The 26,388-nt window shown below is 45.5% G+C and overlaps 1 pseudogene; it reads left to right on the top strand.

The window, feature by feature from the left end:
- LOC144103304 (allatostatin-A receptor pseudogene) overlaps positions 1-23,846 on the top strand; it is a 28,212-nt pseudogene extending 4,366 nt beyond the window's left edge.
- The last annotated feature ends 2,542 nt before the right edge of the window (positions 23,847-26,388 follow it).

Below are 26,388 nucleotides of genomic sequence, written 5' to 3'. Positions count from 1 at the left end.
GAAATGCTAGGGTCACATTCCTCCCGTAAGCAGGCAAAAAGCTCTCCATAGAAATCCTCTGCCCCATATCCTTAACGTCGTGTGTTGGAAAGCTCATGAAGCAGCTTATTCTCAAGAGGCTACAAAGCAACGCAGAAGACCGCGACCTCACCCCACACACGATGGTCGGACTCAGAGCGAACATATCAACGGTAGAAGTCATGCTCCAACTCTCGTGGGTCGTCCTAGTCCTCGCCTACATGAAAGGCACGAGGGCCATCTTCGGTTTAGACCTAAAAATGCCTTCGACAACGTCTCGAACGCAAGCATTCTCACAAACCTCGCGCTAATTGACCAAGGGTAGAGAACGTTACATTACGTTCCCTCTTTCCACTCGGAGAAAGCGGCAGCTCTATCAATCAGAGGTCCATCCCCCTGGGAAGCAGGGGCAGGCCGCATGGATCGGTGCTCTCGCCCTTCGTATTCAACCTCTTCCTAACCACGTTAGCCCCGAAATTGGCCGCAATCGAGGATCTACACCACAGCTTATACGCGCGCGACATCACCCTGTAGATGTCCACGGGGAATGTCGGCCAAGTAGAGGAGACGCAGCAAGTGGCAATGAACATAATTGAGTCGTGTGCTTCGGGCGTGGAGCTCGAATGCTCGCATCCCAAATTGCAATTCCTGGTGCTCAGAGACAGACTGAGAGGCAGCTTCCTAGAACAGGCACCCCCTCCTCCACTACACATAACTGCAGGAGGACAGCCTATCTAGAAAGTACCCACCATAAGATTTCTCGGGATGCTCATTGAGAGCGACCTCAAGAATAACGAATCCGACACAGTGAATCAAATCCCCCGGCTCATACGACGAATAGTCAATAGAAAACGGGGCATGAAGGAGAACGACCTCTGCCGACTGATTCACGCATGCGTCTTGAGTAGATTCTTGTGCACTTTAATAGACCAGCACCTGTAACGAGCAGAGAAGATTAATATAGAGTGCATCATCCGTCAAGATTACAATACAGTGCGCAGTCGTCCTCACAGCGCGCCCACCGACATTTTGCTAGCTCTTGGCATACACAACACACTACCCGAATTGTGCGAGGCAAACCTCACCTTCCAGTACGAAAGCCTCACGCGATCCAAGGCAGGTAGGGCCCTACTCCTCCGTATAAAGATCAACGCCGAACACCCCGACGAAGACGGGAAATAACTCGCACCCGAAATGCAGAGAATGCTCACTGGCAAGCCTCTACCCAAGAACATGCACCACGAGGGAATGCGCAAAGAGAAAGCTCGTGCCTTACACGCTCGTTACAAGGACTTCTCTGTGGGCGCTGACGTAGACGCGGTGGAATATATAAAACCGCAATAAGCGTACGCGATTGGCGCAGTGATCAGGACCGGTTCGCACCTAGCAGCCGCCACGATATACTCCACCTTCTCCCTGACTGCTGAGGAATTGGAAGTTGCATTAGCCATAGCCAACACCTCGGCAGATATTATATTCAGCGATTCAACAGCAGCTTTACGCAACTTTGCGAGGAACCGAGTCTCCTCCATCTCCCTCGAAATCCTCAAAAGCAGCCACCACACCCCCGCAAGGGAGATCGTGCTGTTCTGGGTTCCGGGCCGCTCGAAGAGCCCGAGGAATGAGGCAGCCCACGAATACGCCCGAAGTTATGTCGGTCAGCCGGATAGTGGGCTCTTCCAACCCGAGTCTCTCGAAGGGTGGCCCGAACTCGTTTCATGAAATAACACATCACTTTCGTCTCGAAAGAGGCGCCTTCCCCCCGCCGCATTCTTCTCTCACAAAGACTCTTAGGACCACTTAGCGTCGCTTGCAAACCCATTCCCATCACAACCCGACGGTACTTTCGCTCATGTACTCCGAGCAGTACTCCTCCAATGTAACTAGTGCGGCGACAGAGCCACACTAGACCATATCTTGTGGAACTGTCCGGAGGATACGCCTCACTCTGACCTAATTCATCTCCTAACTTCCGAACAGTGGGAGGCCGTGCTGGTCAGCTCCGACCCGAAAACCTAACTCCGGACAATGGAGGGAGCCAACGAGGTCGCCGTAAGTTTCGGGCTGACGTTATTCTAACGCTACCAAGACCTCACCGTGAACCACTTTCTGTCGGCCAATAAATGTTTTCCAATCCAATTTCAGCCTGCAATTGTTAACATCATTGGGCTGAAACTAAAGACAGTCAGGCTTCATAGCGATGATGTGTGCAATTGTTTTCAAAGGTTGTTTTTAGGTTAAACCTGTGTGCGGTCGAAAACCACTGAATTTGATTACAAGGAATTCAGTTTGCAATATTATAAATCACTTATCGTTTTTGGTTGACAAGGAGCTCTATTTCGAGCGCACAAGTATTCCGAAAAAAGCAACAACACTGCTTTCGAAAACTTTGCTTGCTTGCCTTCATCAATACCGGTATTTCTACGTTACAGTGTATATTTGAAATTTAGTAGAGTTTGAAACAAAATTTTTCTTCAACTTATTGGTATTATATTATGCACAATTTGCCTAATTCCACTGTTCTCTAGATGGGTCAGACAGGCTCTGTCGGGTACGGTCCCCTTCTCAGGCGATAATTAGTGAGAGACCTCTTTAAAATTACCAAAATGTATTGAGTGCGCTCAAAATTTTATTCCCGCAATGACTGCTCGCCTCGAAAATGCGACATCAGCTGAATGTGTATGGCCACAAAAACACTGAACTGGATTCAAATTCAGAAAAATTATTACGCGCTTTTAAAAGGCTTCATTTTCGAGCAAAGGGGCGCGTACGATTAGAGATCTCGAAGACGCACGCGAAGAAAATCTAACGATTCTGGATCCCCTGCCGAGCACTTGCGGAACCGTTTGCCTCTATCTCATGACGTCACGGTAGCGGCACGACGGCCTTGTATACTGGTGGGGTTGGTAGAAAATTTTGGCGGTTTTAGCATGCCGTTGTACTCAGACGAGTTGACACTGCAGCTGGTGCAGCACCACTATCACGCGCATACGTGCTTCATGAAGTCGAGTACACGATGCAGATTCACGGTATGCTGCATGATTCGAAGTTCGCGATTCACATAGCTTTGCGTAAACAGTGCGTATTTTTTATGAAGAGCAAATACTACAAATCTAAGTGGCAACGCAATTCTTTTGAATGCCATATAAGACCCATGAAGCTTTTATTTTGTGAACTCGCCGACACACGATATAACGTGCACATTAGAATCGTTTTTTTTCTGTAACTTTTCTTTCAGTACAATGTTAGAGCAGATATATGAAGAATATTTGTCGGTGACTGATTATGCCGTACGTAATAGTCTGCCGTGAGGTAAACATGGTAAAGAAATAAATAATTTTGCCAACAGGAATGCAGAAATGGAATGGATTGCCATATCCTTGTGTGATGGAAAGCGGCCCTCTCAAATGCAAAGAGGGTTACTGTCTGTCTCTGAATATTAATATTGTTTAAATTTCTTTTCTCATCCTTAGTTGGATGTACTTGAACAACTAGTTTATAATTTCCTTTCTCTACTCGATTGCGATATTTTTGTAACTGTTTTAACTGGGTTCTCACTTGATTTTACTGATCGTATTCGTTGTGCTCATTGATTTCATTGTACGTTATTATATTTCTGTTTAACTACTAGATTTGTTAGATTATTTCAAACTTTTTGGCTTTCTTCAGGTATTGTTCTATGTACGTTGTTCTCCTCCTCCCCTCCATGTAATACGCTGTGAAGGGTCCTTAATGGTTCAATAAATCATGATAATGATGATAAGGACGCGGCCATTCAAAAGAAAAATTTCTCGGCTTTTTTGGTCACTTATATGTACAGGCTTAATTATTTCCAGAGAAACAGTGTCTTTCAACAAAGTTAACTATTCCAGTCCATGCACATCTATGTAAAAAAGCGAACTGGGCTCTTCTTGCGGAAGTACTCCAGTACAACGCCACAAATCTTACATCCGAACAGACAGCATTACGAGTGACTTTCCGCTATGTACTGTCCTTGAAGGCAGTTCTGTGAGATGGTTTTTACAAGCATCTAGGCTGTTAGCCCTCTTCAAATATGCGTCAGGGACAAGTACTCGAGGTGCCACTATGCTACTTTAGCTTGGACCGACTGTTGAGAGGAAGACCTGCAGTGCACCTGAACCTTCTGTTCAACATATGTAATAAACTTGCCCATAATTACTCATCTTAGCCTAAGTACATATGTTCAAGATACATTTCTACAACTGTGCATTTTCTAAATGCGCATTTATTCACCTTCAAACGTCGATATGATGTCTATCTTTGCCGCCCTCTTACTTTTGTTGCCTTCTCTCAATTTGGCGGAGCTCAGGAACCAGTTAAGATATTTGTTAATAGTCTGTACATTGCCCATTCTGTACATACACAACCTCGTGTAGTAAATACCATATTCGAAAAAAGGTCGTAGCGGTCGTTGTGGTGGTCGTGGAAATATTTCTTTCGCGAGCAATGCGTTTCGAGCGGGGAGCATAAGCGTCCCTGAGAGAGAGCCGTCTGGCTGGCTCCCCTATCTGGATGCATGTGTGTGCCTCCCAAACTTTTGGTAGTTTGGAAGGTAGGGTTGTGCAAGCGTATCGTAGCCTGGTGCTTTTTAGCGTAAGCATGCTAGATATCTCTTTTCGGCACTATTTCTATGCAATAAAGAAAAAGAAAGGCTGTGGCGGATGGGCGGCATCCCCGTCTCTCCCGCTGGCAGCCCGGGTTCGATTTGCACCTGTCCCTCAGTTTTGTTTATTTGATTTTATTTTAATGTCTGATGACTTCCATGGCTAATGACGTCATATGAACAATAGTGTCACATGCATTGCGATGTCACAGAGGACCAACTTCCGGCGATAGATTTTGCTCACACTTCGGCGTCATCTTAGCCATCTAATGCCTTTGCATTATTATTGATCAAAATATTAATTACTGCCGCCTGAACTTGAGATACCAATGACTGCGTCAATGTAAACAATGCTTATTTTGCAAACTCTATGTAAATATAAAGGTTTCTTACCGACGCAGATGCATACAATCCGCGCAAGTAATACACGTACGAAAATGACGTTTCATGAGCGGCCCACCGCATATGTTGATGTGTCGATTAAGCCGATGAAGAAAAGAAGAAAAAAACGACCTAAACGGCATGCCCTTAAGGAGGTGTGTGAGCTTCTTTCTAGGCATAATATAGAAACTGGGAGTTTTTTGTGTTAACTTCTCGTTGTCTTTACTTTTATCTCAGTTATATTATTTCTGACTATTGCTTTAAAATTAGTTATACAAGTCTCGCCGCTTTGTTTCCTCGATATGCAATCCGATTTCCTCAAGACTTCTCAAAATTCGTTATTTTTGCTCACATATTCCTCAGTTTCTATTTCTGAACCACTTGACGAAAATTTAGATGAGTTTTCTCTTGTTTGAATCGGCACCAAACCCTGGCCAATCCCCCACCTTGGTTTGTGCCATTGAAGTTGAGGAAAAAACAACAACAAAAGCTTAACAGAAAAGAACAGAACCTCTAGGTTAATATCGCCCGTCGGAGGAAATTAAAAACTGCAAGATGATACACTGTACCGAGTGGTTGCCAAACAGCGGAAGGCTGAAATCCATACGTGTTTCAGCCAATGAAAAGCCGACAAACTCCCACAACAGTTCCTGGTTTGCGACAAAACTTCATTACAGAAAAATCCTTATTGTTGATGCAGCCTCATTGTGCTGAAGAAGGAAGAAATCATGAATACTAACCTCCTCTGCCAGGAACACCATCACACTACAAACACTCAAAATGTGTCGGCATCTATTCACTATATAATATTTTCGCAATAAATGTTTAGTCATTCGAGTAGGAAAACGCTTTGAGCTCAAGGCTGGAAATATGGATGCTGGCAGAGTGGTCGCCCTCCCTCTAACACGACGTATCTCACGAGCACCAGCTCTTCTCTTCAACCAATTCAAGAATTGCACTCGCATATGATATATGACCACACCCTGGCCAGCTCACAATGAAAAAATAAATACAAAATGTGTGTCAAGTTATTCTCGGGTATTTTTGGGAATAAGTGTGCCAACGTATATTTCAAGAAAGAATGGCGCAGTGGAAAAGCACTTGACATTTAACTAAATGTTTAAAGAAATCACAAAAACTAAGCATTTAGGATCACCTAAGATCTCTGAGGCCGACTATATAACCGCTTGCCAAAGAATAGGCGTGCGCATTCAACATGGAAGGTGAAGAGTGTGATACTACCGATACAGTAGAGCTACGACGGGAGTTGGCTGAAAAAGAGCGAAGAAATGAGACTGAAAGCTCAACGAGCGTCCGAGACACCCGAAAAACGAGAACGTCTCGCTAAACGACGCAGCAAACCCGAGTCTAAAACGGCAGAAGTACGACAGGCACGTGTCGCGAAACGTCGTGAATAGCAAGCTGAGCAGCATATCCATATATGAAAAGCAGATCCATAGGCTAAATCATAAAGAATAACCATAAGCTAAACCATAAGCATAACCATAGGCTAAATCATAAAGCATAACCATAAGCTAAACCATAAGCATCTCCGAACCTTTTCGCTTCGAGATCTCTAGTCTTAACCTTAGCTAAGCCCCAGTCAATATTTTTCTAGCAGAATCTTCCCTCCGTCTTTCAACAGATCTTCTGTTACCTGATCCTTACAAGCTGCCTTTAACCTTTGCATTGCTCCTAAATCTTTACTTATTTCTTCTTTAGTTACTGGTGGGATGACGCATTGCTGTGCGCTACTGTCTTCATCAATAAATGTCTGATAGCATTGGCTATGTATAGATGTGTGTAGAGCTCTTCGGCTACTTTATCTTATTCATTTTGCTAGTGAGATTGCCCTCATTGTCTCTTAACGCATGAATGTGGTTTTTACCTATGCCTAGTTTACTGTTCACCGCTTTTAGGCTACTTCCGTTCTTTAGAGCATGCTCGATTCTCTCCATATTAAACTTCCTTCTGTCGGCTACCTTGCGCTTGTTTATGAACTTCGATATTTCTGCTATTTCCATTCTATCTATAGGGTAAGACGCCATCGTGCTTTAACGTTTCTTAATTAGATCTTTCGTCTCCTGAGATAGCTTGCCGGTATCATGTCAACCCGTCCTACCGCGTACTTCGACTGCGCAATCCGTAATGATAGCTGTCAGAATATCGTTCATTGTATTAACATTAAGATCGTCTTCCTCAGTTAAAGCTGAGTATGTGTTTTACAGCAATAGCCTTAATTCCTCTTTTTCCTCTCTTACCCCTAGCTCGTTAATAGACTTCCTCTTTACTATCTTCTTCCGTTCCTTCTTCAAGTATAAGCTAATTCGATACCTTACCATTCTGTAGTCGCTACAAAGCACCTTTCCGAGGCTACCTTCCGAGGACCTCCACATCCTGCACGATATCAGGGTGAGCGCCTAGTATGAAGTCAATTTCATTTCTAGCCTCACTATTAGGGCTCTTCCACGTCCACTTCCTTTCCTTGCGTTTGCGAAAGAAGGTATTCTTGACGCCTAAATTATTTCTATCTGCGAACTCTACTCGGGTAACTTGCCATGCTCAATTCTTCTCCTGTGCATCTTCAGAAGATGAGGTCATAGTGCGGACCTTCCTCTATAGCTAGCACAAATATATTGATGTATGGAAAGGCAAGGAATCCGTCGCCGAGACGAAAAGCCATAAGAAACGGGGTCGAAAATATTAGAGATGAGTTCTTCCCCTTTCTCGCAGCAAAATCTGTTCGCAGCCGCAATGAGAACAGCGGCTTCATTTTACTGCTCGAGGCTAGCGTCTTTTTGAGTTTTTTTTTCTAATGGAAGGCTCGGTGTCAAAAGCCTGCTGATTAGGAGAAATGGTAAAAGCGTACAAGAAGCAATTTCCTGCCTTCAATACGTCGAGCTATGAAGCATATCTAAATTGCTTTTCAGCGGCTTATGCGAGCAATGAAATTAGAATAAAATGAGGAAAAGGAAAACTTTCGTGTGCAAAACACTGCACGTTCACAAAAGAATACGCGTAACACCTTCCATTTCTAATTTGATTCTGCCAGCTAAAGTTGCCAGAAATGAAGGTGCACTAAAGAGTACCCGTTCGCCAGTAGCTTTCGTGCACTGTGACCTATGTTTCATCACTCAGACGGCAACAACACAGCCTGCACAGCGCATTAGCCACAAAAATGTTATGAAAACAGTCACGCGCCTACCTACTGCCACGAAGCAAAACAGCGCGCATGTGGCTGGCTCCGAAAAGCGATTTTTTTTCTATTTCAGTCCGAGCAAAGTACTTACGTCGTCAATGATATCAAAGAATTTCTGTACTTCCAAGAAACATAAATCACAGTGAGCACAAAAGTATGTTAAGTCTGGATATCTCGAAGAGAAATGGTTCGGAGATGCTTATGGTTTAGCTTATGGTTATGCTTTATGATGTAGCCTATGGATATGTTATTCAAGAACAGATATTCTGTTCAGTAGTTGTAAACTGATGTACGAGTTGGTCACCCAACACACTGCTCGTTGTCAAATGTGGAAAAGCGAAGCACTACACAGTGAAAGATGTGCACTTAGCATCGCATGCCTCCTTGTAGATAAGCGCGCCCGTCAATGCAGCTTCCTTTTCACGCTCTTTAGCGAGACGTGCCTGTCGTAGTTCTGGCGTATCAGACTCGGCTTTGCTGTGTCGTTTAGCGAGACGTTATCGTTTTTTGGGTGTCTCGGACGCTCGTTGAGCTTTCAGTCTTTCATTTCTTCGCTCCTTTTCAGCCAACTCCCGTGGTAGCTCTACTGTATCGGTAGTATCAATCCCTCCTCCTTCCATGTTGAATGCGCACGCCTATCCTCTGGCAAGCGGTTATATATTCGGCCTCAGCGATAAACACGCGCTTGCGGCGAACGTTAAACGATGACGCATAGCGCGCGGCAGTGGCCACCTGTGTCGCGCATGACGTCAGGCGCGGAAGCGAATAAAGGCCAGGCGACGGAGTCGGCGGCGGCTACCTGCACCATGCGTGACGTCACTCGTGCGCCGACATACGCCAGCTCGCGCGAAGCGCGGTGTTGACTAGCGCAGTGAAGGTTTTCCGCTTCAAAATTGAAATAGAAACAGCGAGGAGAAATTTGTTGTTGTTTCAGGCGCTTAAGTTACGAGTTCTGCCTAAAATACAACGACAACAATCTATGAAGATGAACTATGACAGCATTGAGTTAATGTGCTTTTTAAAGCGGTGATCACCTGCACCACACAAGAAACTAAATTTTGGCAGCCAAAACTTTTTTTTTTTACAGCCGTGGCATGGCAGATCTCTCACTTCCGAACGGTGCTCTCAACTGCCATTAGATTGGCATCGAGACCAAAAACTGGTGGTGGCTGTTTTTGACACGGAACCTCAACTTTGTTAATGTGGAAGCCTGAATAATCTAACAAATTGCTAGAGACGAGCATGATCACCATTATCGCTTTCGTAAGAAGGGTTACTCATTTCCTGCATCTCGACATGCAGCAACCAGCCATTCGCAGGCACTGTGACTCAATTGCTTATGATGCTTCTTTAATAAAAGCGGAAACTTTGTGCTCAAGATAGAGAAGAACGGTGTACATTCGGGCTAATTGGTGCTTCTCGTTCATGATTAAACAGTGCGATAGAATGGGGAAAGAGACCGGAAACACGTGTGCGCACGCACGCGTGTACTCACACAGAGCGGGTATGTATACACACGCTCTGTTTGTGCACGAGTTTCCTTTCTCTGTCTTCGTTCTATCGCGGAATTTAATCATTAACGAATTAGAGAAACAACTGTGGTGCCAGTACGGCCAGAAAACATTAATGAGGGCCTGCTAGAAGTGTTACATGACCATGTGCAAATATCGCCGATATTTTAGCAAAATTGAACCGCGAATCAAGAGTGGAACGAAGTTGCCACTTGTGTTACAGGGAGGACCCAGTGCACTAAACAAGTACACCTGTGTAACTTCAAATGTATTAAACAAATCTTGACGATATATCAGGAATATGTTTTGCGTTATAAAACAGCTTCATTTGCAATAAGGGGGGAAAATACGATGGATCTATATTAGCGTAAAAAAGAACAACAAAATTGAACGAGTGCAGAAAAGGGACTTTTATGTCAAACGAAGCTATGATGAGGAGAGTATCCTTGCTGGTTTCTTTCCCAACAGGTGCATCTGCTAACACACTTTGCGCACGGAGGCGAAGACTTGTCATTGGGACGAAAGCTTGATCTGAACCAAAGCATGCATATGCATACAGAGTCAGATTTTGTCCACTGCAGTGGGTTTGTGGGGAGAGTAAGCGCAATCTTGGGGTCATTTCTTCTAGTCATAGGATACTTCAAGGTTCCAACTCGAGAATTCGCGTGATGAAGATAAACATCAAGAAAACAAGACGAAGTTGCAGTGCTACTCTATCTTAGGCATGTGCGATCGATTTTTAGGCAACAACAACAGCAACAACCGCATATTGCAGTGTTCCCATCCTACGACTCGTAAGGAGGACACTGAGTGTGTTCAGAAATTGCAAACACAAAGCATTACATACCACCTTAGGGTACGTCCGCACAGCGCAAACTTGAGTGGCATGAACGTTTTCAAGAAAATTTTTTCAGCACTGAGTAAGTGAAGCAAACATTCTGATGAGCATTTTAGTGTTTTTTTTTTAATATTGCCGTCGAATCAGTAAGCGAATGCTTTAAATTTGGATTAATCACAAACCGTTCAATGGCTTTTTTTTTAGCTCAGTTTCTCAGAACGCCGGAATAATTAAGTCCTAGGTATGCCAACACGAATAGATATTTCACCGCAATTTTGTGAGATTTTTTGGGGGGCCTGAATTGGATTCAATAGGCTCTAAACCATACCGGCCCTATCTCCTGTCGTGTGCTTGCAGTCATCCCGCCAATCAAACAATAAAGTTTGAATGGCGCAAAGGAACAAAAAACACGAAGAAAAGCAAACAGAAAGAGCGCTTACTACCATCTATTTATTGAGAAACCACCACCTTTTTATATCAGTACATTATCACTATCATTTCATTGTCACAGCCATAACAAGCAAACAGGAGAAGTGCGCAGAATAAAGGTCATATCTATGCATAAAGGCCATTGTATAACTGCTACGGCAACAAGGTATGGAAAAATTAGAAAATACGACAAAACCAGGTCACTTTATTTACGCAATACGATACAAAAAACCCAGGTCCCGGCCGCTTAGTTTAACGGACGAAGTGCTTATTCACGTGAGCCCACCTTTCTATGTGCGAAGTGCGTCGATAATTTCTCTTCTTATTCGTTCATAGCCTTTGCCGAAAAACTTTGCCCCTTGCAGCATCGTGTCGGAATCCTCACGATCTGTGGAGGGATTAGAGACGTTAATTCTTCACTGAATTTTGTTTTTTTCTTGCGTTCATTTGAGCTCATTCGCTTTCTCCCTGCAACAACAGGCGGTCACGCCAATGTTGACACGCCCTCACTTGAACAGTATCTCGTATACTACTTCAGACTTACATTCCATATATCGCAGCCTGTGCTTGATAGCGCACCTTGGGGGACGCTTGTTATAAGGGAGCAAATCTTTGCAAGCCTAGATGGCGCTGAAAACACAACATTCACTCTATAACTACCGCCTCTCTTATTGGTGTAGTGCGCTATTTTATGCATGCATGGAATTACTGCCACAGGCCTCTTATCTCGTTGCTTGCTCACTAGAAAACCACTGGAAGCGAGTTCCATCTTCCGCAGATTTGCTTCGCAAACAGCGGCTGTCAAAAGGCACGGATAGCCAGCGTTGTTCAATCTCTGAAGCTGCTCGTCAAGGCCAGCTTGCACAGAGGGATCCCTTGATTTTATGACAGCGGCGTGTAAGCATGATATGGCGAGGCCTAGTTTCACCTGCTTGGAAGGGACGCTGCTGAATGGCATGAGGCTTTTCTGAGACCAGAGGTTGTACACACAAAACATGTAGCCCACGCCAGTGAAGTCAAACTGAATGTCTAGAATCTGAAATTTGACCCCTTTCAGCAGTTCCCAAGATAAGGTGAGGCCTTTGAAATAGTCTCTAAATATGCTAAGAACTTTAGCAACAGCTTCGTCAAAGTTAACATAGGCAGGCTAGTCAAACAAACTTAAGTAATCATCAACAAAGCGGAAAACCTCGCAGATTTGTCCAGCTCACTGATGCGCAGTTACGCCGGTCACCTGTTAGAGGGTTTTATGATTTTTGATGATTAATTTATTTTATTTCACGATCCTCCAGTTCGTGCGCCTGATATATGTAAGTAAAACTGCTAAATAATAACGCAATATTCTTTAATACCAGAAGAGAACGTAAGAAAAAAAACATCATTCAAATTATTTACGTTATCCGTATTTTCCGTTATTTGCCGTAAACGAAATATTTACGTTTTGTCGAATCGGAACATTATTCAGATCTAAAGCCGCTGAGCAATGAGATTCCCCACGTCGGTCAGGTCAATGAGGGCCTGAAAAAGCGGGTGTTTCTTAGGCTGAAGATTTAGACGGTACTTTCAAGGACTGCACAAAACTCTTGTCAGTTCACTTGCGCCATGCATAAGCTGCCCGAAATTATGCCTCTTTTCCCTGATTATTACCCAAATAATTTCTTTCTGAAGCAGCCCACAGTGTTCTCCCTATGCGGGCATTCTGATCATGCGACTCTGTAGACTCGCTGTGGCAGTGGAGTTTTGAAGCGTCTACGATCGAGAAGACCCTTGGCATCAGGGCTCGGCAATACGACCGAACACTACCAGTCTTCCCTGAGGGCCTTGCGAACACCTATACATCCTCCATTGACAGCCTACGTGACATCATTCGTGAGATTGTCCGCGAAGAGCTACGGTGAGTGCTGCCACCCTCCTCACATCCGCTAGCAGCGACTCTCATGGACCTGGTACGCGAATGAGTGAACCAGGCACTCCGACGACGACCTAACCACAGGGTATGACATGCGCCACCGCCTTACGCAATCGTGCGCCTCGACGAGACACCCTAAGCCCTCTTCGATGGGAACCAGCTCTAGAAGAATGACACCCCCCAGCTCCCGCGTGTCACTGTACGAGCAACGCAGCGGCTTCAGTAAATGCGAAGAGTGGAAGACTCCCAACAACTGTCCACTGGGCTTCCATTGTGGCTACGCTGGCCACATACTTCGTCACTGCCCGTAGTGAAGCATCATGCTGCGCTATTTCGCGATTTACGCCCCGCGAACGCCCCGAGGCCAGCAACCATGAACAATTGACATCCTCCTCCGCATGATGTCGACAAACTGCCATTCCGGCTGCGCTTCGCCGTCCACTTCACGGTTTGCGTCGCCGAGCCGCAGCTACTCAGTGGCTGTTCGCGGAACGTTTCCCAGCACTCTCAGGGGAAACTACACAAAACAATACTTGGAAGGTGAGGTTGCTCACCAGCGAAACGCAGAAGATCCTCCACCGACCACGCCGCATGAAAACGCCTCACCCGCCGCACCGACGCTGCACGCAGGGATAACCTCGGCCACGACGCGAACCGCGTTCGAAACGACGCCTCCACCCAGAAAGCTTCGACGGCCCTCCCCACCCACAGTTCATATACGCGACGAAGCGGTGGTCTTGCGCCGAGGGCGACATGCAACGCAAGAGCCGGGACATCCGACTTAGAGATGACTATCAATTGCCGGAAAGTTACCGCTCTAGTCCACACGGCGCCGGTTATTCTTTGATGAATGAAATATTCGACGCGCAATTGAAAAAAGTCACGACCGCCTGGGAGGGCCCAAAGGTTCGCACCGCCGGGGGAACCTAGTTACGTTATCGGGAAGATCAAAAGCGCGAGTCACCGTCAAAAGGGCATAGCTATCCTGCGGCCTTCGTAGTACTGCAGCCACTCTCCGCGACGTGATTCTCGGCATTATTTCCTTAATGAACATAAGGCGATTATCGACCTGCGTTCCAAGCTTATCACGCTTTCGACGGGCGAGGCCATCCCTGCAATGACGACCATATAGCAGCATGTTGCCCTTACTATCCTGGCTGAACCAGTGAGCGTACCACTCCGTTCAAGTGTCATGGTCACAGTTTTTGCCACGGTTGCCAAGAACATGGAAGCTCCCATGAAGGGGAACCCGCCGTTTCATCTAGAGCGAGGAATCGGCATCGCAAGAGGCATTGCACATTTCCGCAATGGACGCGCTGAAGTGCGGCTGACGGATTTCAGCGAAGAGTACCGGCACGTACCGGCATGAAGTTTGCTTTCCCCGACAAACTCTCTGACGTTCGCGATGCCTTGTCTCTCTCTGTTCCAGTCCCAGAAGATTCACCTAACGGAGATCGCAAACACGTTTTCGACATAAACCCGGCCCTCCTTCGAGTGCTTCTCGTACACTCGTGCTCTCGTTCTTCTCGTAGCGAGTGTTTCTCGTCATCGCCGAAAGTCCGACAAACGACAATTACCAAGCATCGCGTTATAACCGACAAGCACGCCCGACCTCTCTTTCAAAGCTCATACCTTGTGCCGCCTCAAGATCAACCAGTCATCCGGAACTAAGTAGAAGAAACGCTTCGCGACAATGTTATCCAGCCTTCAAACAGACCATGGGCGGCATCAGTTGTTCTAGTGAGAAAGAAAAACGGCGCCCTTCGATTCTGCTTCCATTAGCGGCGCTTAAACAACGTAACGAAGAGGATGTCTACCCCCTTCTTCTCATCATCGTCACACTAGACCGACTTTGTAACGTCAAATATTTCTCATCGATAGACCTCAAGAGCGGCAACTGCCAAATTGAGCTTGAAGAAAGACATAGCGAGAAAAACGCCTTCATCACTCCGGATGGCCTCATCGATTTCGAGGTGATGCCATTTGGTCTGTATTCCGCACCAGCGACGCCTCAGAGGCAAACTTGTGTATTACATTTAGATGACGACATTTTCTTAGCCAAAAGCATTGAAGACCATCTAAAAACGTTACCAACAGTACTCTAAGCAATCAAATTGGCCGGCCTAGCCTTGAAAGCAGAGAAGGTCCACTTTGCTTATGAAGAGCATCCGTCGAACGGTGCGCGCATTACCGACGATTTGTCAAGGACTTTTCGGGGAAGCGCCGAGCCTCTGACCTAATTGACAAAGGCAGACATGCCGTTTATTGGGAAGCACCGCAAGCAGAATCCTTCAAAGAACTTCAGCGTCGTTTACAGTCCCCACTTATCCTCGCGCATTTTGATGAAAGCGCCGATACTGAAGTTCGTACCGACTCAAGCCGGCGTGGGCCTAGTCGCCATCCTCGTCCAAAAAAGCGACCGGCTGGGGAACATCATCGCATACGCTAGCCGTCCCCACTTCCAGGCCGAGGCTAGCTATTCGACAACTAAGAAGGAGTGCCTTGTCATCGTCTGCGCCACGTCCGAATTCTGCCCATACCTGTACGGACGACCGTTCAAGGAGGTCAGCTATCACCACGCGCTGTGCTGGCTTGCCAGTGCTTAGGTCCTCTTCGGCCGACACGCTTGATGGCGCCTCCGCGTCGAGGAGTTGGCCGTCACCGTCGTTCAGATGTCCGAACGCAAGCACTCTGACGCCCATTGCCTGACACGAGCCTCTGCAGAAGCACCACCGCCGGATAATAATGAGGACACCTTCCTTGGACTCATCACCTCCAGCTCTTTTACACGGCAGCAAAGCTCGAACCCCGACCTAAAAGGCCTCATCGTGTACTTGGAATTGAAGGTTTCTTCACCCCCAACCTCATTCAAGTGTGGACCGTCTATCTTGAGTGTGCAGAATAATGTCCGCATGAATAACTTTGCAGCGAAAAAAACAGCCTACCTCCTTGTTGTACCTGCAAGTCTCAGCGAAGAAGCTCTACAGGCTTCACACGACGAGCCGACTGCTGGAAACCTGGGGTTTCCTCGCACCCTCCGCCGCATTCCAGACAAGTATTACTGACCCCGATTGTGTGCCAATGTCGCACATTGTGTGAAAACCTGCCTAGATTGTCAGCCACGAAAGACCCCTAAAACATTTCTAGCATGATTTCTGCACCCTATTAAACCGCCTCAAAACGCTTCCAGTAGATCAGCATGGACATGCTGAAAAATTATTTAATGCATCCTTCTACATGACCACATATCCAAACGCATTTAAAATAGCGCAAGTCACACCAATATACAAGTCCGGTAGTAAGGATGACATCCAGAACTACCGACCAATATCAATACTTAGTGCCCTTAACACAGTATTTGCGAGGTTATTGATGAAACGTTTTACCCATTTTCTAGATAAATATAACGTATTTGTAGACAACCAGCACGGTTTTAGGAAAAACAGATCTACTTCCACGGCTGTACAGTGTTTAGGTGAATTCATCAACAAAGCATTAAATAACAAAGAATATGTAATTGGCATTTTTGTTGATATTAAAAAAGCGTTTGACACAGTGAAACATGATATACTGCTATCAAAATTATATCGGTATGGATTCAGAGGTCAAGCGAAGCAGTTTTTCGAAAGCTATCTTTTTGGTCGCAAGCAATGTGTTAAAATCGACCAATCCGTATCAAGCGTTCATTCCATCCTTTGTGGCGTGCCTCAGGGCTCGGTATTGGGACCATTACTCTTTTCCTTGTACATAAAGGATCTGCAAGATGCTTTGAATTCTGCCCAAACTATTATGTATGCTGATGACACAGCCATTCTCTTCTCTAGTCATGACCTTAATATGCTCGAAAGGCACGCTAATAGTGATCTTTCTCAGATGTACCAATGGTTTTTACAAAATAAACTAACAATACACACCTCAAAGACTAAATACATTGTGTTCTCTAGTCCATATAAAAATCATATAGCTTAAATCAGTTACGAATAGGCGCAAACCCCCTCGAACTAGACGATCAACAGGTTTATCCTGGTGTAACTCTAGAGTAAGGTTTCAATTTTAATCCTCACATAATTCGAGTAAGTAGCAAATTGAGACGGGCTTGCTTTGTCCTAATAAAAGCTAGAAAGTTCTTCTCGCTTCGCACATTAAAAATTTTGTATTATTGCCTTTCAAACAATATGTCTTACTGTGCGGAGTCCTGTGGACTTACGTATAACACGTACTTAAATCAAATAGTAATTTTACAAAAAAGACCACTTCGAATAATAACACATAGTAAACACACAGTATAATCCGCTCTGCTCTTTCGTCACTTAGACATTACACCTTTCTCTGCTATGCGGGATTTCAAACTAGCTTGTGTGGTTATACATGTACTAAACCATAACATCCCACTATCATCATCTGTTTTCATATATCCATCTCGTCCAACTAGAAATTTTTTCAGTTGTCGTTTTAACCTTCCAGCTGTTAATAATGTGTACGGTAAAAGAACTATCGCCTATGCCACTGCTAAAATTTGGAACCAACTTCCTGGTCACTTAAAAGTAGATCAATTCTCAATCGCCGATGTAAAAATGTTTTTCCGGAGCCAGCAATATTCGACTCCATTATAAGTCTGTGTTTTTCTTCGATGCATTCCTCCTTTTTTTTTGTCCTCCGAACTATTGTATAATTTCTTGAGCATTTCTCCTTTCTTTGTGTATAACTGTCGCATAACTGCTGTTGCATGAATTCTGTGTAAAATACCGAGTTGCCTCGCTATAATTATTTTTCTCTCTTCCTGCATGGGTCCAAGTCTAGCCGAGAAGGCTAAGGGCGCAGATGATTCACATGTACTTCCTACTAGTCGTTCGAATAAAACTGATTTTGATTTTGATTTGAAACCCCCCCCCCCTTTTTTTGTCTTCTGAGACACGGTGCACCCCTCCCCCCCTCAGACGTGCTCAAAATGAACAAAAAGTATTGTGGGGCAACCTGAAAAAAATGTAAACAATTAAGCCCCTGCCTGTGCCACTGCGCATAACAGGCTTGCTCATAATGGGCAAAAAGTATGGTGGGAAAGCCAAAAAAGAATGTAAACCAATAGGCCCCAGCCTGTTCATAATGGACAGAGGAAGAACATTCGCTGCGGACTGACAGGAGCCGTCCTGCGTCACCGCGAAACAAGCCACTGCAGGGCAAGAGCATACCATCCGCGGACCAACAGACTGACCGACCGCCTCAAAAAAAAGATCCCTGACATGCGCGCCATATATGGCAATACCGAACACAGCACCTGGGACATCATCCTGTCTTTAATCGTCTTCGCCTAAAAAACCGCATTACAAGATGCCACCCAAACGACGCATTTTAGGCTGATCCATGTCATGGAAGCTACGACCACGATAGACGCTCTGCGGCGCAGCGTTATCGAAGAAGGTAACGTCGACGTCCCCAGCTACCCTAAGCGTGCAGAAGAAGCAGGAAGACTTGCCCGATTACGGATCAAGGACTAGCAGCGAACCGACGTAAGATGCTAAAACCTGCGAAGACGCACAGCGGAAGACAAGCCAGGAAATCGAGTCCGGGTTTGGACGTCCATTCGCAGCCGCGGATAGAGTGAATAGATTTTGCGCCGCTGTTTTGGCATCTACAATGTTATTAGTCGGCTAGGTGAACTGGACTAAGAATTCGTCCCAAGCGAAATGACTGCATCACAGCGACACCACGTACGATCATGAGTGTCCATGTCGGCAGTCTAAACCCCTACTGTTCGTACTAAATGGCGTTGTGCTCCCACTCTCGGTGTTTATTTTTGCTGCATTTGTTTCTAGCCGCCTTGTTTGAAAGCATCGGGTCGGCGCTTCTTTGAGCGGGGAGTAATGCCGCTAATTTTTGTAGAGTTGCAACATCCTTCACGGCTGCCGGCACGCCGATTTATTGAAGACGCGACCAAATTTATCTCGATTGATCGCATTCAGGTGGAGCCGATTCGACGTTGTTCCAGAATGCCGCAATTTTTCACGCCGTGTCTGAAAAGTTTGCTATCAGCTTTGAATTGCGCACGGCCTAGAGCGCCGGCACTCTGTTCGACGGCCGCCGTGCAGGATTGTTACTTTCACCGCCGCTGAGTCATTCAGTTCCATCTGGACGCAGGTGAGCCCAAAAAACAGTTCTCTTTTAGAGCTTTTGGTTGTCTTCTTTCCATCTACTGCCGTCATCACTACGCGGCAATATGAACATTTAATCATGATCTTTGTATCACTACACTTCACTTCATGGGTTAGGTGCAAGGCAAATCTTGTTAGGAGACTTTATCAGGCAAGACTTAAACTGGAAAACCCAAATTTCATAGCCTTTGTTGTATAAAGTTATTGTGTATGAAGTGCTGCAAATTAACACGTGCCAAGTAATAGGCGAGGAGACACGAGAACAGGGATAAGCAGTCCATGTTTTTCACTGACAATTTTTAATGACCATGTTCCAGTAGACGTACAGGGAAGAACTAGAAATGATATAACAGCCCATAAAGTAAAAACAAATCCTGATTACGGTTATGCTCGTGCCAATGATTTGGATACACTTGAACACTTTATTCACTAATTGGTTGCATTCTAGCCCATGCCAAAAGAGCTGTCCGAACATATTGTGTTCCTGTGGTACAGGTTTCAACACATCGCAAGATTTCGCATTATTTAATGACAAGCGGCTTGGACAAGTGCTGAATCTAAAGCCCAAATTCTAATCAATACGCCTCTGGAAATACCAAAAATTTGTTGGCATCAAATATAAAGATAGCTAACTTTAACTTTAACAGGCAAGATTTAAAACCGGCAAACCCAAATTTTATTTCCTTTGCTGTATAAAGCTACAGTGAATGAAGTGCTGTCATATAACACGTGCCAAGTAGTAGGTGAGGAGACACGAGAGCAGGGACTGTCTAATTGACTAAAAGTCCGCGCAAAAAATTCTGTACATTTCTCTACTAATATAAACAATGTAACAGAATAAGTTCTGAATATCAATATTTTAAGTTTGGATATCATTATTTTAATGATGCCTATGCCATGAATATTTACTTCATATGAGTCTTTGCACTCGCTAATTGTAAAATCCAGCCAATAAGTTTGCGAATAGTATCGCCTAGGCGTCCTTAGGTTTAAGTGATAACGCTGCCCGCAACCTTATTCTTACCTTACACACTAAAGTAAGCTCCAGGCGCTGAAAGCATACCTAATATATTTCTCAAATACATTGCCGAATGTATTCCTAAAACAAGCAACCAAAAAAAGAAAAATATACAAAGCAACTCCTCTGCTGATATCTGCAGACAGAAACAAAGCCTGAAACTACGAATTCTCCTCCTCAACATGTACAGTGAGTAATCTTGAACACCTCACGGTCAAACATATAACGGCATTATTTTAACGAGCACGCATCTACTCTCCATTACAGCATGGCTGCTATCAACACCGTAGTACTAAGACAGACAAGTAGATAATTTTTTTTTACTTTTTGAAGGCGTTCGGCCACGTATCGCACAAGAAACTAATTACAAAATGAGAAAATGAGACACCTTTCAGTAAACTTGGCTGGCCATTATAGCTCCGCACCATGAGACAAGTATTTAGAGCAAAAATTTGCTAACGGCAATTCACTTGCGTCTTGTAAAAGAACCACAAATAAAATGTAGCCGCATTTAAACGAACTAAGCATGTTTTTTTCCCATATTCCATTTTTGCAACCTTGGTATTTCTCATATCCAGAACGGTAAAGCAATCTTTAACAGCTTTTGAAGAAACCATGTTGCGCATAAAAAGACAACCACAGCTTTTATGCTCTTTGCTATTGCAATGTCTTTTTTTTGTTACTTTAAGAGATCCTCACAGCTGACTGCAATGCTTTGGCAAATCATAGAAAAAACCACTATACATGACTAGTGTATTCTTAGAGCTTGGCAGCTTCAGAAGCCCAAGTGGGACGTGAAAGCATTTTTAGGGCAACGGCTTTTACAGCATCGTTATGTTACGAACGTCTCACGACGACTCACGCGTGGCTCCCTTCCATGCTTACCTGACTTCTGTGTGCACGTGCATCATGTCGCCTTCGCCCTGTTAAGGTGGGTTGCATGCTAAGGAAGTGCGTGGGGGGGGGGGGGGGGGCTATATCTTGCATGCATACAGCTACCGCTTCGTGGAACCTTAGCCGTTATCACATGATATGCGTGGTCATCGGACGCTCCAAACCATAGCCGGTCTGGCGCGTGTGTCTAACATACTCAACAAGTGCTTGGGATGCTGCCCAAGAACGTGCTATCTAGTAAAATCCGTAGGTTTGTACACATGAGTTCGATAGACCTAATGGAACAGCGTTTACGGGAGCTATGCTATAAAAGGAGACAATTTTTTTTATTATAGATACCTCAAGGGCCTTGGGGTCAGGGCTTTAAAAGAGTGGAGTATCAGGGCGGGAGTATTGCGAGCCAAATTTTTGCTATTGCTAAACGAATATTTTCTAAAAAGCAACTTCTGCATTAACTTTAATGCCATGGAAGACCCACAGGCTTATTTAGGCCTTATTTTTTCTTTCACGGCCACCAATATGTTGCCATTTTCTTCAGTTTTGAAAATAGGAACCTTTTTTCCCGCTACTGAGCTCCACAAACAATTAGATTCGACAAGGGCTAAAATATATCCGTTTAAATTATTCGATTATAAGCTGTCCTTCCATGCTTTTTGGTTATCTTCATGAAGTATGCGAAAATAAACCTGGCGAAGAAGGCTGTAGTTCAATGCGATATAAAATTAATGTGTGATATGTTCTCGTCTTAGAAAATTGGCAAGTGCCAGTGTAAAGACTACTTGTCATATCCCATCATATATGTTGAGATTAACCATGGGTGTTCCACAAACGTAACTCAGAAGGGGACTGTGTAGGATTGTGTGCACCGGAATGCACAACACAGGTAGTTGGGACACCTGAGGTCGACACAGCGCTCTTGACATCGGCCGGGCTCCGGTGCCCGCCAGTGGCATGGTCGGCGCCCAGGTGTTCGGAGGCGTCGGATGAAATGGAAGAGTCCGAGTCGACGTGGGATGCCTTGGGCGGGGGGCATCACTGGAGGCAGTGGTAGAGGAGGCACTTGAAGGGGCGGGTGGAGCAAGCTTGGGAGAGACCACGGTGTAGTAGGAGGCAGCTGATTGGCAAGCTTGGCCGCGCATCTCGCGCGCCATCTCTTGGCCCTGTGGCGTACTCCATGTGCTCCGTGGGTGCTGCCGCCACATGTCGCCGCTGCTATGGCAGGGCAAGTAGTCACTGGAAAAAAAGGCTGGGGTTTAACTCAGTTACACCTAATGAGACGAGCGGAAGAACCGGCCTGGATCGCTCCGCAGAGTTTCGCCCCCAATGGCTCCGACTGAAGCGAGCACTGCGAGGCGCGCGCAATATCAGCTAATCACGCGGTCACCTCACGTGGTACGGAGGAGGCTCAGCGCAGCAGAGAGGCGAGCGGCGCAGACGGAGCTCGGCACCAACTGTTGCTAGTTAGTTGGATGACGTCAGGCGTGTGAAGCCTGCCCCAAGGTTAAAGCGAAACCTTCTTGACCTTGACAGACGCAGCTTCGAGAGTAAGGTTTTAACTTGTAAAATTCTTAGTGCTACGTTCTTTTCAAGCACACCACTTAGATTGAAGGAATTCTGGGATGCACGGGTACCTTTAGAAGTGTAGTGTGAACCCCCGGTGGTGGCTCATTGGTTATGGCGCTCGGCTGCTGACCCGAAAGACGCGGGTGTGATCTCAGCTGTGGCGGTTGAATTTCCATGCAGGAGAAATTCTAACGGCCCGTGGGCTGTGCAACGTCAGTGCACGTTTAAGAACCCCAGGTTGGCGAAATTTCCGGAGCCCTTCACTACGGCGTCTCTCATGGCCTGAGTCGCTTTGGGACGCTAAACACCATGAACCAGAAGTGAAGTGTGACAGCCTGCCCTAACAATGTGGTGTGAGGTGGTCACACAGAAAAAGTACTTCAGAGGCCAAGGGTTAGCACGGCTGGCACACCATTCAAGGTGCAGCGATTTGTCTTGTCTCCAGCGCTTTTATTAAACCGACTTGTTTTTTGTAGGGATAGCTACATGACGGTAGCATTTCGAGCCTTCAGCGTGGCGGCGTACGTCGCAACCTTGTGGCTGCGCTGCCCCACTGTGGCTGCGCTGCAATCCTGTGGCTGCGCCGCCACGCTGTCAAGTGGTCGTTCACGTGGCGGATGATCATGTGTTTCGTCACGTGATTGGTCACGTGACCAAGTTCGACTCGGGCAGTTATATCTATCGCGTCACTCCCGCTTTGCCCGAAGCTAAACCACCGCCACTTTTTTCTTCTAACGCACTAACTAATGGTAGTGGAAGGACGTCACAGTCAAGTTGACTGATGATGTATTTTATAGTGGCAATTTTGGCGCTATAAAATCATTATTTTTTTATGATCATTCTAGGATGTTTTAATTACCCGCGCGTGGTGACGTGGTTCTGAAGTTTAGACGTTGTCGACAAATTGCGGAATTTTGTTTTGCCAGGCTCGACGAATGGGCTGTGGGCAATTGTATCGCAGTCGGATTTGTAATATTTATCAATTGAAAAGTTCTATTTGCGCAATGAAGATTTAAATTCTTTTCGTATTAGAAAGTTGTTAAATTCACTTTATTGAACATTTTACATTGAGTGTTAAAATCGTCACCGCTGAGAGCACGAAGTCTTGCTGCTGGTGTATTTAGCATATTTCTACTATATTCATACAGACTTTTTCTGCATTCTTAGAATCAATTATTATCTTAAAATGTATGTAATCAAAGTTCAGGACTGGCTCTTCCGAAGTACATAATTACGGTTACTCGGTAAATGATGTGTTTGCTCTGTTTTGCAGGTGGGGTGCTGAAACCAAGAAAGCGCCTGCCACTACGTGATGGCTGTACCGGGCATCGCCGAGCATTTCAAGTTTGAACGCAAGCACGACACCCTCTGCTGCTCCAAGTGCTCAGCCTCCGTTCTTTTCGGAGAGATGATAGCGCATCTGAAATCGGGCGCCTGCAATACGCTGAAGCCTCCCGCATCCGATTGCCGAGAAGAATCTGTAGGCAACGAACCTGCTTTCATTACTCACTTTCGAGAAGAGCTTGCCGTACAGCCTCGTGAGGTCAAGGAATGCATGATCCGAATGTTGATGATGTAAAAGCAGATGGTGAGAGACTAGATGAAATATCTCACGCTATTAACACTTTGAAAGACCGTCGAGAGAGCACGCAGCAAGTGGAGCCGGCCAACACCCTGAAATCTTGGCACAGACCGTTTGCGAGATCAGCGCTTCTATTGAGAACTTCAGTTTTTCACTGCAAGCATTGGTGAAGTCTACCTTTCCCGAAGCATAAGAAGCTTTGGGAAGACAGTAAAGTGCGAAGTGGTGAAACTTTGGAGGGAAACTGGAAGCAACATAACCCGAATTGAACGTGCAGTACAAGGAGTGCAAGTTGCCACAGAAGAAAACTGTAAGAACGCACTGGACGTTATCGCAAACACTTTGAGACTAAAGGAAACAGGCCTAGTGCGACGCAAGTTTTTTGTAGGAAATGTGAGCTCAGTTGAGTCAATAGCCACATCCAGCGGCCGGGCTTGCTTCGAGAGTGAGAAGGTATACTTGTGTGGCTGCTGCTTGTCACCAAGCGTGAAGCTCAGGAGCATCTCTGAGACTGCATGCACGGTGGCGCATACAGCAAGGGGACGTGGACGATTCTGCTCAGTGGCCATTCGAACACAGGATCAGGATCAGCGTTATGCATCCGAAAAAAAAGGCCAAGAACGGGGCTTTCAAAGCCGCAGCTTTCAAGGGGCGACGAAACGGAGCAATCAGCTTGTTGTGCTTGTCGATGAGCCGTTTAGCCTAAAAAATGCTATTTCGCATAAAACGATGATTTGTTTAATCATTAGTACTATGGAAGAGACAAGGTTTCTGTCAAAAAAGATTTTTGAAGCAGCAGTTCCATCTGGAGGAGGAGGAGGACCAAAGACAGGGAAGTTGTGTGAGCGGTTCGCATAACCGCCGCAAGGCGCTCCTTGTCGTAAACTTGTCTCCTCCTGTTAATCGTGTATGAATGGTTTCTATGACAAAGCTTCACGTGCTATACTTTCTCAGAACTCTGTGTTGACAGGGATTCCAGGTGTCAAACAAAAATATTTGGTATTGCTCAAATTAGGCTTTGTTGGTTTTTCTGGAAAACGCAGCAGAATGCTGAAGACAGCACAAGAATTTCCTGAGACATGTCTTTTTCTGGCTTCACGATTATAAGTGTGTGCATTCCACTCATTGCTCCAAAGGTTAGTTCTTAAGGACAACCTGATGATATAATAAACAGCAGGCAGGTAAGATCGCGTGTGGGCGTTGCGGAGTTGCAATAAGCGACTGCGTTTGCGTTCCCAAGACCAGGTAAGGAAATTCAATGAAAAGCGTGAAGTGTCCCTAAGGCGCCTGAATATGCGCTCGGAACAGAAGTCAAACGTACCCCTGTCCCCCAGAAAAACAAAAAAATATATATTTATGATTTGTGGGGGATTAAATTCCCAAAGCGACTCAGGCTATGAAGGACCCAGCAGTAAAGGGCTAAAAATGTCAGTAGAAAACAATCAGAAAAAAGTGTAAGCGAGTGTGTGCATGCACAAAGACATATGTAGGGGTACCAGAAAAAGAGAATGATGCCAGGCATAGAACTAACTACAGAAGGGAGTGAATTGTTGTCAGCGCTATAGAATAAGGCAACTCTGAAAATTCGGCCATCTACGGCATGCAAAATCATCGAGGCTGCCAGCCGCATTGATTCAAACACGACTCACATTATCTCTAATAAAGGGTGAGAATCTTGGTAAGTAGTCTCCACCTTTGCACAACCACTAAGACCCGACCTTGGGTGTTTGTGACTAATTAAAGTGTAATGTGTTGGGTGCACGTTAAATCTCTATGTGGCACAAGCGTGGCTGTGAGAGTGGGCTTGGGCAGCTCACGGATGGAACGTGCAAGAAGGAGCTTGACATAACTGAAAGGGGCCATTTTTCACGCCAAAACATTCTGAACGATTGTCGAGTTTGTAATTCGAATGGTAAAGTGTTAGTGGTAGCGTGAAATTAAAGCGCCAGAGGATTCATAGTGCAGGCCATCGCATACGGCGCTCTCAAAAAATAAAAACCTGGGCGAGGCGTTACTAGCGATTAGCACGCCGCCAAGGTCACTTTGCTGCTGCAGGCGGTCTGAGCTGCGGACGCACCTTGAGGAGATTCAAGAAAGAAGTAGAGCTAACGCTCTAAAAATTAGTGGCCTAGACATTGGAGCGGCACTAGTACCACATCGCAAGAATGCATATGTAGAGGGTGCGTTTTAGAGACACACTCATACTTCCAGCGCAGTCAGTTAACAAATAATCACGCACCTGTTTCGATGTGCGTGTCTATTGTACGGGGACC

The sequence above is a fragment of the Amblyomma americanum genome, chromosome 9 (assembly GCF_052857255.1).
Source record: "Amblyomma americanum isolate KBUSLIRL-KWMA chromosome 9, ASM5285725v1, whole genome shotgun sequence".
NCBI classification, from domain to species: domain Eukaryota; kingdom Metazoa; phylum Arthropoda; class Arachnida; order Ixodida; family Ixodidae; genus Amblyomma; species Amblyomma americanum.
Note: the sequence above shows the minus strand (reverse complement) of the source record. Positions and strands in the feature narration are given on the sequence as shown.